This window comes from Microcebus murinus, chromosome 25, assembly GCF_040939455.1.
Source record: "Microcebus murinus isolate Inina chromosome 25, M.murinus_Inina_mat1.0, whole genome shotgun sequence".
NCBI lineage: Eukaryota > Metazoa > Chordata > Mammalia > Primates > Cheirogaleidae > Microcebus > Microcebus murinus.
The window spans coordinates 17,458,109-17,470,873 of record NC_134128.1 but is presented as its reverse complement, the minus strand read 5'-3'; the positions used below and the strand labels follow the sequence as shown (position 1 = coordinate 17,470,873).

The following is a 12,765-nucleotide window of genomic DNA, read 5'->3' as shown; positions in this document are numbered from 1 at the left end:
AACTTGCTCCTTCTTTGGATCCTTGTAGATTTGTGACTTTGCTTGAGAGACTTAGGATTTTCTGGGTTGTCATGTTACTTGACAAGCTGGTAGTCAGCTTTAATTCAAATATCAAGAAAAAATGGCACATCAAAATATGTGGTACATAATATACACATACAATTGTTCACTTTGACATGGTTATGACAAGTGATGTCTTTACATAAATAAATATGTATCAAGTAGGTCTGCCAAGGTGGCTCACACCTTGCCTCACACCTAAGCCTAGAACTTTGGAAGGCCAAGGCAGGAGGATCACTTAGAGCCAGGAATTTGAGACCATCATGGACGACACAGTGAGACCTGTCTTTCCAAACAATTAAAAAAATTAGCTGGGTGTGGCGGCACGTGCCTGCAGTCCCAGCTACTCAGGAGGCTGAGGCAGGACTGCTTGAACCCAGGAGTTTGAGGTTGCAGTGGAGCTATGATGATGCCACTGCACTCCAGTCTGGGTGACAGAGTGAGACCCTGTCTCAAAAAATACATATATTAATCAACTAACTAAGTTTCTAATACTCCCCCAAAACAACCAAATGCTACTGGATGTTTCTTTCTAATAACAAATTATAACAACTTGCTTGGGCTTTTGAGCTATAAAATTTAATTTCAGTATTCTGAAAAGAAATGAGAAGGCTAAAGTAGGAAAATCAAACTTTTTAGTTCAATGACTAAATCTAAATCATCTCCTACCAAGAACAAAATAAAAATGTCACCTCCAGTTCGACCCACTTAAATCAGCAATCAGCATGCCAAATTAAGAGAACGAAATATTCCTCTTAGTAACTCTGTTAAGAGTAGTCTGGCTGTAAATATTATATACATGACTGACTGATTCTTATTCATTTTTTAAACTATATGAGCACCAAATATAAATGCAGAAACAAACGAGTGCACCATAATAGGTTTGCATTGTATAGACCTCTGTTGTAGACCAGGATACTATTTAATGTCTCTTTTCCTTTCTGAGTTCCATCAGGGAATAAAACTTAAAAATGAATTAACAGTCTTGGATCTATGTCAAGATTGTCACATAGGGAAATAAAAAAAAAAACCTACAGACATATATAAGACAATATAAATGTTGAAATGAAACGTTATAAACTTCCAAGAGTTAACCTGCAAAAAAATAAAAAATAAAAATAATCCTTTAAAATGTAGTCACAGGATTAAACTTTAGCAACAAGTATTTTTTATTTAAAAAAGCATACATGTCTGGTTGTTGCATCTAGAGAATGCTGTCATGGCGCATACCACAGGTGCAAGAACAATGGTGGTAGGAAGGATGACACTGTTCCACACCCAGGGATCAGGGGTTGGACTTGCTCCTAAGAACAGGGAAATGGTGAGGAGGAGACATGGACAAAGTTGAAGGAAAACAGAGCAAACGAAGAAACCAAAGGTCAAAATACTCAACCTCAGCTGAAAACCCTGAAAAAAAGGAAAGGGGCAGTCCACAAATACCCTGACAAGAAATTAAAATAAGTCATAAAGGGTAGATAAAGTTATTAGTGATAGAAACTTAAATACCTACAAACAGAAGAAGGATGGAAAGCGTGGCGAACCTTGAGTACCATTTTTACATCACAGATCTCAAGGCTGTCATAGGTAGGTACCTGGCTTTTTTGGGGTGTGGGGGGCTTAAATAATCAAAATTTTTCACAGTTTCAGAGGATACAAGCCTGCGATCAAGGAGTCAGTATGCCTCGTTTCTCCAAAGGCTTCTCTCCCTGACCTGCAGATGACTGATTCTTTGTGTCCTCACCTGGCCTTTATGTACATTTTCCACCATCTGAGGTTATTATTACACCAACTTCCTACTTAGAAAATGAATAATTAAATGGAAAATATTAAGAATTAAACATCTACCATTTTCTTAGTAGAAATTGTATTTCAGAGAAACCGACAGCGCCAGAGGATGAGGAAGCTCGTCTTTTCAGAAGATTAACAAATGGAAGTAGAATAAGCAATAGAATTAGAACCATCAGCACTTTCAACTCCTCATGAAATAATTCAGGCAATGATAATCAATGGATTCTAAACCAAAACTGTTAGATGAAAAGTTGACTAGGAACTGGGTGTTTGCATAGTTGACAAAATATCGCTTGGAAAAAAAAATTTACCTTTAAAATGAAGCGATCAGACACCACAAAATTCTCCCTTTGTGTCTAGAATCCAGTATGCTACTGGAACTTTTGTGCTCCTTCTGAATCTCTGTCAGTGCTCCACTTCCCATAAATGGTCTCATTGGTTCTATCTGTGGACTGCTTACTACTGTCTCTCTTGACACTAGTAAGCTCAGAAAGTGCACAATTTCAAAACGTTCTACCACTCTGACAACTTCTAGGCACAGGTCAGCAGCCCTAAACGTTTTCCTGAATTTATGATCTAAAATTCCAATAAGAAGTCCCTAATACTCTGGTTTCTCTTCAAAACGAATAAATTTTTCACCTTTTACCAACAAGAAGTCCCAAAGATACCTCAAAACTCACCTCCTATATCAACTCATGGACTACGGACAAGCATATTCAAAATCCACCTTTACCTCTTCCCTCTCTTCTCTAATCCCCACAATAGCTAGGTCTTTTTGATCCAAGGTTTTTTGTTTCGGGGAGGGTTTTTTTGGCCAAGATGCCACTCCTTGGCGATAACCCTAGTTCAGGATCAACTTGTCTCCCCCCTGAACAGTAACAGCAGCCTTCTAACTAGACCTAGGCTCAAGCTTAACCTCTCTAACAATGTCCTACACCACTTCCAGGCAGAGGACTCTTCTAAAACATATGCCGGGTCACTTTACACCTACTGGTAGACTGGGGCAACTTGCAGACAATTGTATTTGTGATACCACACACATCTCTTCACTTTCACTCTGGCTTCCTTTGCCTTCCCTGATTCTCAATAGAACTAATCATGTCATGCTTTTTGTTACCACTATATTCTAATTTTCCTTTAATTATAGTTCTAACTTATAATTTAGTTAATTTTTTAAATTGCTATTTCCACTATTACAGAAATGCCTGGACAGAAGAGATCACCATTCAACTTTAGACCCAAGCACTTAACACAATGGCCTATTCCAACATGGATACGTTTTGGCTGAATACTTTTTTACGTTTCGTATTTCACATGATTTCAGAATCCTGGAATTTTAAAAGATCACTTTGATAAGTTGTTTTAAAAACTCTTTAGGGACTGCTTTAAAGAGCTATCAAGATAAACTTCAATAAAATGTATTTTCACTGAAATATGACTGTATTTTAGATTTGTACCAAAAGGTGTATGCCATTGTTACATGTCTGTTTCAATTTCATGTCCCACCTACAGCATACAAAGTCCAAGGCAAATGTGATTATTTCCAACTGCATCTGAAAAATAATGTGTTATTTCTCCATTAAAGTCAATTATGGCATGTAATTCATCCAGCCAGGGAACACAGAATAATCTTATTAAGGGAGATAATGGCTAAAGATCGAAAGGTCTGTCCTTTTCCACTGCACCTGAAGAATCCTATAATTTTATATTTGTAGAATCAACTTTGAAGAGGTAATGCATAAGAAAAATAAAACTGACATTCACCCCTCATAACAGAACAGCTTTCCTAATTCATGGTAAAGTCAACAATGAATTCATATATTAATTCATGTATAATGTATGAAAAGTCCAGTGATTTACAGCAATCTTAAATCATCATTTAAGTGAAGAATGTTTAAAATACATTATTTTGCTGAGAGCATCATGCAGGTACTATTAGCATGCCAGCCATGTTCTTTACAATCCTGTCTGAAGTTTGGATCGAGTGCAAGTCTGTCCTATAAAGCTGACTCTATATTTATAATATGAATACATCAATAAACATCATTAATGGGCAATATATTTTCTACATCATAATACATGCTTGGATGTTCACTGTTTCCCATTGAAATGCATATAGTGCATTCTACTTTCAATCTGAAAATATTTTAGTACAAATACTTTTAAATTATGGTAGTCTTTATGCAAGACTATGTACACTCATTTAGACATTAAACTACAACCACAAAAAGTCAAAAATTTTAAATCAAGTATATTTTCAAAAGTTATATTTCATAACCAAAATGGAAAACCAAGCTATCAAATTATGTTGCCATTAATATTTCTGCAACAAGTTAGAGCTTCAATAAACTGGAGAGTGTGATTTTAAATCAATTTCATTTCCTAATCAATTTAACGCCTCCATTCTGCATTGGTAAATGTCAAAGCAAAAACAGAAATCTTGAACTTTGCTTCTTCCCTGGGGAAAAGAAAACAAAAACCAAACAGAAATCTATTTTTTTAGACTTATAAAAAAAATCTATCAGTAGTACCAATATGTAAAAATGCTAATGACTATTAAATTTGCAGATGGCAAAAAACAATTTACTAAAGTATTTTATCTGAAAGATTATATAAGGAAAATGGCATAAGGAATTACTTTTTTTTCTTTAATTATAACTTTAATCCTCCACTTAGGCTGTCCCAAACAGCCACTCAGCTTAGTGCTGGGTGGGAAATGCCTTCTTGCCAGGAAAAAAACCAGATGTTCCTGCCATGATCAGGGATTTTCCTTATCATCTAAATGTACTGCCACATCATCAGGTGTCAAAAAGCCATCCACGCTGGGAAATGCATATTAACTTGCTGCTTCCTGGTACCGTATCCTGGTTATGGAGTAAATCTCTTCCAGGGTTGGGAAAGTAAGTGTCCTCTCTCCTCTTCACCCCTCCCCTCAAGGCAATCCCAATTCAATAAAAAGAAATCACAAAGAACCCACCCAAGGCCCTGGGACAGAAGCTTATTCCTGGCATACTAAGCTGTGACTCCAAGGCTTTATCTACCAGAAACAGCTATTTAGCTGATAGTCAAATTTCTTGGCAAGCCTACATCTCTATGTTGCAGAAATCAGGACTGTTTCAGGAACATTACAGAAGTAATAGACATTTCTATGCTAGCATAGCAAACCGAACTCCATTTCCACTTTGCTTCGGTGCAAAAATTCCAAATGTCTTTTTAAAAATCATGAGGAATCGTGCCATACTTTGAAATCCAAAACACTCAATGCATATAAATTTCATTTTTACACACTCTACAAATCACATGGTTTCAGATATTCCCACGCAATGTTAAGATTTTAACGTAACAATATTTTTTAACTCTGCATTTGTAATAAAAGAGATTTCAATTCTCTGCTTAATCATTTCTCTGAGAAATGATACACAAAAAACAAAAGGGACTATTTTCAGGATATCTAACCTGGAATTATGAGACTGGAGTGAAATCAGTAATTATGGCTTAGGGTGAATTTAGAAAAAAAATACATGAAGCTTGCTAAAACCATCAGTAATCACACTGTTGACTTCATGTAGCAGACTCCTTCCTGCCTTTGGGGCCAGAGTTTAGCTTCTGTGCCTCCCAATGGCTATACCAGAGCATGATCTTGGAGGCAATGCCAAGGCTCAAGCTTATAAGGAGACAACAGCTATAAAATAGTCTGTAAATAGGAATGCTGTCAATGTACTTTTCTGACCTTCAAAAATAATCCTCTAAAAAGTAAATGAGACTGGAGGGGAGAGGAAGAGAATGAAGGAAAAATTGGCACACAAAAAAAATCAGGTTCAATAACCAACTTCTAAATGAAGGTAGAAAGTTTGGCAGTTGCTATCAGTTTAAATCCATCACATGGCCTATGAAGACATATTTTAACAATAAGGAAACTTGGGATTTTATTCCAAACACAGTATTCATCATCACTTACCCTAGGTGCATGGCTATTTTGAAGTATAATAAATTGACTAAAAAGCAATAGTTGAAATCCATGGTAACCAACTTCCTATGTTATCATGACTAATGCAATGGAAATGAGGTCAAGAACTTGTTCCTAGATCATCTGTAATTCCTAAGCCAGTATCCAGGACTCAAATGACCATAAACACTGGTACACAGTGATGAGATAGTATTTGTGTAGACGTACGTCTCATTTTCATTTTTGATGATAGGTTTCCCCACATTCTTTTCCCACCATTTATGTTTTATTTATATCTATTCATGGGGTATAAGTGCAATTTTGCCACACTGATATATTACACTGTCCCCACATTTGTAGTAACTATTAATGAGAGGTATAGAGAAGACAAAAAAAGGGTGTTTATAAACCTTTCCCACAGAACAGCAGCAAGACAGAGGGGAACCTCAAACACCCACACATTTTGGGTGTCAAAACTACTAAGTCAAGGTCATTAGTGACAGCTTATAGTCTACTAAACTGTAGTAGAGTCTGCAATAAAAGACACTAGTTAAACTGAAACTCTTTTTATAAATTTAAACATGAAATCCTTAATATCCAGGGATTCTGAATGGTAAGACATTGATTATAGCACCTCGTTAGCTCGAATTGCAAGAATAGACATTTTATTTTTAAATGTCTATTTTAATTTTCATTTTTACTTTAAGTGAACAATAACAATTAGAAATAATTTATCCAAGCAAAATAATAATGCTCAAATTAAAATCTCCTAACATGTACAAATAATTTTACTAGTTTTTCTTTCCTTTGAAATCATAAAGGTTATCATCTATACTTTTTTTTATTAAAGAAAGGGTCTCACTCTGGCACCAGGCTTCAGTGCAGTGGTACAATCACAACTGACTGCAGCCTTGAATGCCTGGGCTCAAGCAATCCTCTGGCTCTGCCTCCCAAGTAGCTAGGACTACAGGCACATGCCACAACCAGCTAATTTAAAAAAATTTTTTTAAGAGATGGAGTCTCACTATGTTTGAGAACAGGCTGGTCTCAAACTTCTGGCCTCAAGGGATCCTCCTGCCTCAGCCTCCCAAAGTGCTGAAATTATAGGCATGAGACACACACACACCCGCCGCCCATCCACAGTTCTTAAAACTCATTCTGGCCTGAAAACTGAACTGTCACTCTCCATATGTGATAATACCTTTTCCAGTCTTTATGATATGTTCTCAAGAGCTTTCAGATCATAAAATTACATTTAATTCAGTGAGAAACTCAGAATCCTGAATATGCCAAAGAAAAATTCCATGTTAGAAATCTAACACAGAAGCACACATTTGAGGACTACAATTAAATTTGCAGATATGTTTCCTGTCACACATCCAACCCTTTAGGTCGATAAACTGACAAAACCAGAAGCGTAACATTTTAGTTTTAACTCACGACCTCTGACTAGCCAGCACCCTGTTAACAGTCTTCACAACAGACAAGAAAAATAATCCCAGGAGTGTGGATCTGCAACAGGGTATGAACACAAAGGGAGCCAATATCAAAAAGGGTTGGTCAAAATCTCTCATTGAGATGCAGGAATGAAAAGCTTTAAAAGGACACAGATTTCTCTGAAGCCATCAGATCTGTTTATGGAACAGACCAGGGTATCCAAGGCAAAGAGAAAGATTTAGCAAAACTCAGCCTCATCCAGGCTACTTGTTTAGACCCATTTCCCAGCTGTTCCTAATCCAATTAAATAGTGCAGATCACCACGAAAAAATTTAGATACAAAATTTTAAAGCTGGAAGGAACATGCTAGAGGACATCCAGTTTAACCTCTTGGTGTATGAAAGAACAGGGATCCAAAGACGTTATGACAAATACTCTGTGGAGATTAAGATGAGCAACCAGGCCGGGTGCAGTGGCTCAGGCCTGTGATCCCAGCACCTTGGGAGCCTGAGGTGGGAGGATCACGTGAGCCCAGGAGTTGGAGGCTGCTGTGAGTGAGCTATAATCACACCACACACTGCTTTCGAGCCTGGGTGACAAAGACCTGTCTCTTAAATTAAAAAAAAAAAAATCAAGTGCCCATGGTTACTCCTACCCACCTCAATGTTCAATTTCTACTCAATTTCCAAGAAACAAGATATCCAACCTCCCACTCTTGATCTAGCTAGATTCCTAGGCGATCTAACGCTTACATGAACAATGACAATAATGTCTGATATGTCGCCATTCCTACACAATGATACTCTCCCATGGGAAAATTATCTCCTAAATTCAAACCAATTAAATAATCTTTAATCACAAACTGTATTTGTATTAGAGATGGTTGGTCCACTGATAAAAACTATACAGTCTTAAGAATACTCAAAAGTAAAATCTTGCCTTAAAGTGGTTTTAGATTGCAAAGATCTCTTTCCAGGTATCCCTGGGATTATCTTCTTTATCCTATGAAAACATGCAGAAAAGGGTGGGGAGGAGATAGATGGAGGCGGTAGTTTTTGTTTGTTTGTTTATTTATTTATTTTTTTTTGGTTAGCTACAAAGTGTTATCTCCTCTTGGATTCTGGGAAACTAAAGAACAGAGCCAAAGAGGAAGCAGCAGTCACAGCAGATCCCATTTTAATTCTTGCACAGAACTTCATAAAACTCAGCATGGCCACTGAATTCTCCTAGAGCCACCACCATTGCACTACCAGCAAATGTCAGGAATAGAGAAAACGTGACCATTGTTTCTGACCTATACTCCTTCAATCCAGAGGGGTGAGTATATGAGAAACAAAGGAAACTCAAACATCTCAGGTGAGACTGAATTTTTAAGAGGCTGATTCATTCTCTTACAATACAATAAACATGAAGAGCAACATTTGACTAATGCTGCTTCACTCAGAAAAACAAATTTAAATCTGAAACAGCCTAAAAACATTTTAGAAAGTGCTATATAGTTCTTAACTTTGAAGGCAAGAATTACATATCCACATTTCATGTTCTTTCAAAAATACACAACTCTAAATGTGTATGTCTCAAAACTAAAATTGTAAGTAACAAAAGCACTTTGCAACAAGAGCATTTTGCATAATACTGAGAGGAGAAGGGAACAGATGCCAGAGAAAGAGGGAGAAAAAGAAATACAGTAGTTGCCTGATTCCAAAATACCTACAAGTCTTACACATTATCTAAATGTGCAACATGAATCTTTTGTATATTTATTTACCTAAATATTTTTTACTTTAATTTAAAAAGTAACATATGGCCAAGGCAGAAGGATCACTTGAGGTCAGGAGATCGAGACCAGCCAGAGCAAGAGCGAGACACCATCTCTACAAAAAATAGACAAATTATGGCCAGGTGCGGTGGCTCACGCCTGTAATCCTAGCACTCTGGGAGGCACAGATGGCAGGATTGCTTGAGACCTGAAGTTTGAGGTTGCAGTGAGCTATGATGACGCCACTGCACTCTACCAGGGGGAACAGAGTGAGACTCTGTCTCAAAAAAAAAAAAAAAAAAAAAGCAGAATGTGTGCGTATATACATACATATATAAGATATTTAAAGAAATTACTCAAAGTTAAACATTAAGATACTTGCATCATCTATAATGAGTCTGCCGCAGTAAAATAGGAGAACTCTGTTCTTCCATTTTCAGTCCATAATCAAAACTTCCCTGAACTGGGTGGCTTCCACCATAAGAACTGGGTATGTTCTGTGACAGCCCTGGGACAGTCCACCACAGCTCTCCCTCAGAGCTTCAGATTCCCCTTCATTGTGGAAATGAAGCTTCTAGGTAAACCATCTCCACAGGTACATTTTTGAAAACATAGAAAGTGTTTGTTTTCACTCAGCATAAGCTTTTCCTACATATTACCTCATACAATACTGACTTTTCTGAAGAATTACATCTCTGCAGGGGAAGCATTTAGCATAATTAACGGCACAAACTTCTAAACAATTAAATCCCTATCTCTCCAACCCCATCAGTGGAAAGAGCACATTCTCTGAATAGGACATTAATATTCAAAGAAACTATCTTTGTCCTCCCCATTGATGACTGAAAAATTATAATTTTTAAAAATGTGATTCAGAAAATTTTTGAGTCATTCCTGTTGAAACCTCATCCCCAACCTCAGAAAAAAAGTAACAATCTAACGTGGACATAAAGCAGCTATTGCAATGAGATGCCCCTACAAAAATTAAATACAAAAGTAGAAGAACCCAGCTATGAAAAGTCAGCACATTCATATCATAACTTTATCATTTAACAGCTGGGTTAACAATTATATGAGTTACTTAAACTCTCTAAGGCTCCACCTGCTCATCAATGGGAATAGCAGCAGTGCCTCAACTTCAGAGGGTGTTTAAATGAGAGGTAACATGGGACACACCAAACACCACACAGTGCCTGGGACAAGCAAGTATTGAACACAACTGGGCTATCGTTACATGAAAACAACAAAACCTCAAAATCAGATATGGCTTAGAGATAGGATAGACAGAAACCATTTCTATTCCCAAATTGTCAAAAACCTTGACTGGAGCAAATCTCCCCAAAGGCAGCTCAGACCACGATGGCAGGAGGAACACATGCAAATTAAAACCAAGGACACACAAAGCCAGAGCAGCTGGGAGGCCAACACCAGGCACCCTAGTCCCAAGCAATCCATCTGATATTCTTCTTGTTCATGACAGGACTGGAAGCAACGAGATCTAACCTAACAACTCAAAATAGGTAGGTTTATAAAGCTAAATTATCGAAAATTGTAAATAGAAACCAGCTTTAAAAAGGTGAAATGGGGCCAAAATACTTTTAAGTGTTAATAGGCTATGTGAACTTTTGTTCAACATAAGTTAATAAATGGTATTTCCTGGTCCTCGACCCTAAGTCAAGAAAAACAGGTGTAACATATTCATTTCCCTCTATACTATGTGAATTCTGATGGTGCTCAATAAAGATTCTGATTTTATTGGGGATTTATATTCCCTGAGTGGTTTGTGAACTCTAAAAATATCACATCCAGGTTCAAAGAAAAAATTTCTCAATAGCACCTTGGGATTTTACAACCTGGAACACAAATTATAATATTTAAAGCATATGAAGGCAGATTATATTCCTAAATGTGGCACAGAAATAGATGAGACTAGGTTATTAACAACTCAGACTAGGTGTGCTTGGCACCTGAAGTCAGTCTATTGTATAAATGATTATAACTATCACTAGCAGAGAGTCCAAGTTAAGATCTTTTAATATGCAAAATAGAAGGTAAAATGTACTGTTTTAGAGACCTTTGACAGGAAGTACAAATGCTGCAGGAGAATAGTCTAAGATCTAGGTGTCAGCAGGATCTCCCTTGAAGCTAATGCCACAGAAAATTAAGCATCGCTATATAGGTCTAACACAGACAGAGCAGGGCTTGAAAGCACCATCTCAGCTCATCCTCTGAAGTTGTGGGATGGTTACTATAATGCTGGCAGCCACACCTGGCTCACAAATCACCAAAACACAACTTTTTCTCAATAGCCAACTAGTCAAGTTTACCAGTTTATCCCTTTAAAAATAAAATAGTATTTTCCAATATAGCAATATGATCACTGGGCTTACACATCAGAAAGAATAAATGAAGAGAAGCAGAAACCAAGAAGACAAAAGGTTTTGAAAGAGATGAGGGAGCAGAGAAATAGGTAAATGTAGACTAACTCTTTATAATAATCAAAATAGCAAGAAGCTATTTTAGAGAAGCATGGAGTAGGATTCAATGTTAACTGTTAATACAGGATGTCCCAAAAGTATCGTCATACATAGGGGAAATGGGAAATTGTAGCTAAAAGTATCTTTATTTACAAAATATTCAATATAAAATTTTACAAAATTTTCCCATTGTATGGAGACTTTTGGGACACCCTGTATATTGTCTGCATATCAACTACAAACATTTTCTTGCTCTCAATAAAACAGAAAGTAGACATTTCTTAATTATGTCTTTGTCATCTCTCATTCCTTTCTATTCAAAGTGTGAGATTTTTTTCTTCTTAGTTTAGAAAGAACCTTAGAAGTTGTTCTTAGAAGAATTCATTAAAAATTTTAATCTGAATGCAGATACTCTGGAGATACCATGTGTCTGAATTAAAATTGGAGACTTTATACCTACAGATACTGGGAATTTGCCATCTTAACCTCATGTATTCAAAATGCACTTTGAACTAAGTTGGAGGGGATTCACAAAGAAACAGTAGACAGAAACACTGTTTTTATTATAGCTTTTATCTAAAACATATATTTCCAGTTCTAGTTTTGCACTGAGGGAAGTATCCAATATTTCACTGAATTGTTAAGACTTTTTTAAAACATTCAAAATAAAATTTTAATTGATTTTCAGTTGAAAATGATAAATTTGTGCAAGTGTAAGAGGAGTGAAATGTCACAAAATCAAATACGGTAAATGTTTCAGATTCTGCTCAGCTACAATAGAAAAAATTAGCCTATGTCTTATAGGGGGGTGCTATCCTGTAAAGAAGGAAAAAAAAGAGAAAAAGAAAAGAAAAATCAGGCTATAAAGAGGATATCTCAGAATAATCATTATACAGTCATGCACATGATATTTCAGTCAATAATGGACAACAAATATGATGGTGGTCCATTCAGATTATAAAACTTGATTTTACTGTACCTTTTCTATGTTTAGGTATACAAAAACTTAGCATTGGGGTTCAATTGCCTAGAGTATTCATGCAGTAACATGCTGGGCAGGTGTGTGGCCTAGTAGCAGTGGCTGTATCATGCAGCCTAGGTGTGCAGTAGGTGCTAACACCTAGATCTGTGCAAGCACACTCTACAACGTGCACACAACCATGAAATCGCCTAACAATGCATTTCTTAAAACATATCCCGATCGTTAAGCAACACATGACTGTACTACTGTTTGCCCACTGTTCAAGGAGCAAGCACACTTTCCATTCTCAGCTAGACCTGAGGCTCTTTAGGAAAGG

At 36.7% G+C, this 12,765-nt stretch overlaps 1 protein-coding gene across 20 annotated transcripts in view; it reads right to left on the bottom strand.

The window, feature by feature from the left end:
• The window catches only part of PARD3 (par-3 family cell polarity regulator), a 575,331-nt gene that overhangs the window by 290,298 nt on the left and 272,268 nt on the right, over positions 1-12,765 (bottom strand). The gene's annotated exons all lie outside the window — the stretch shown is intronic.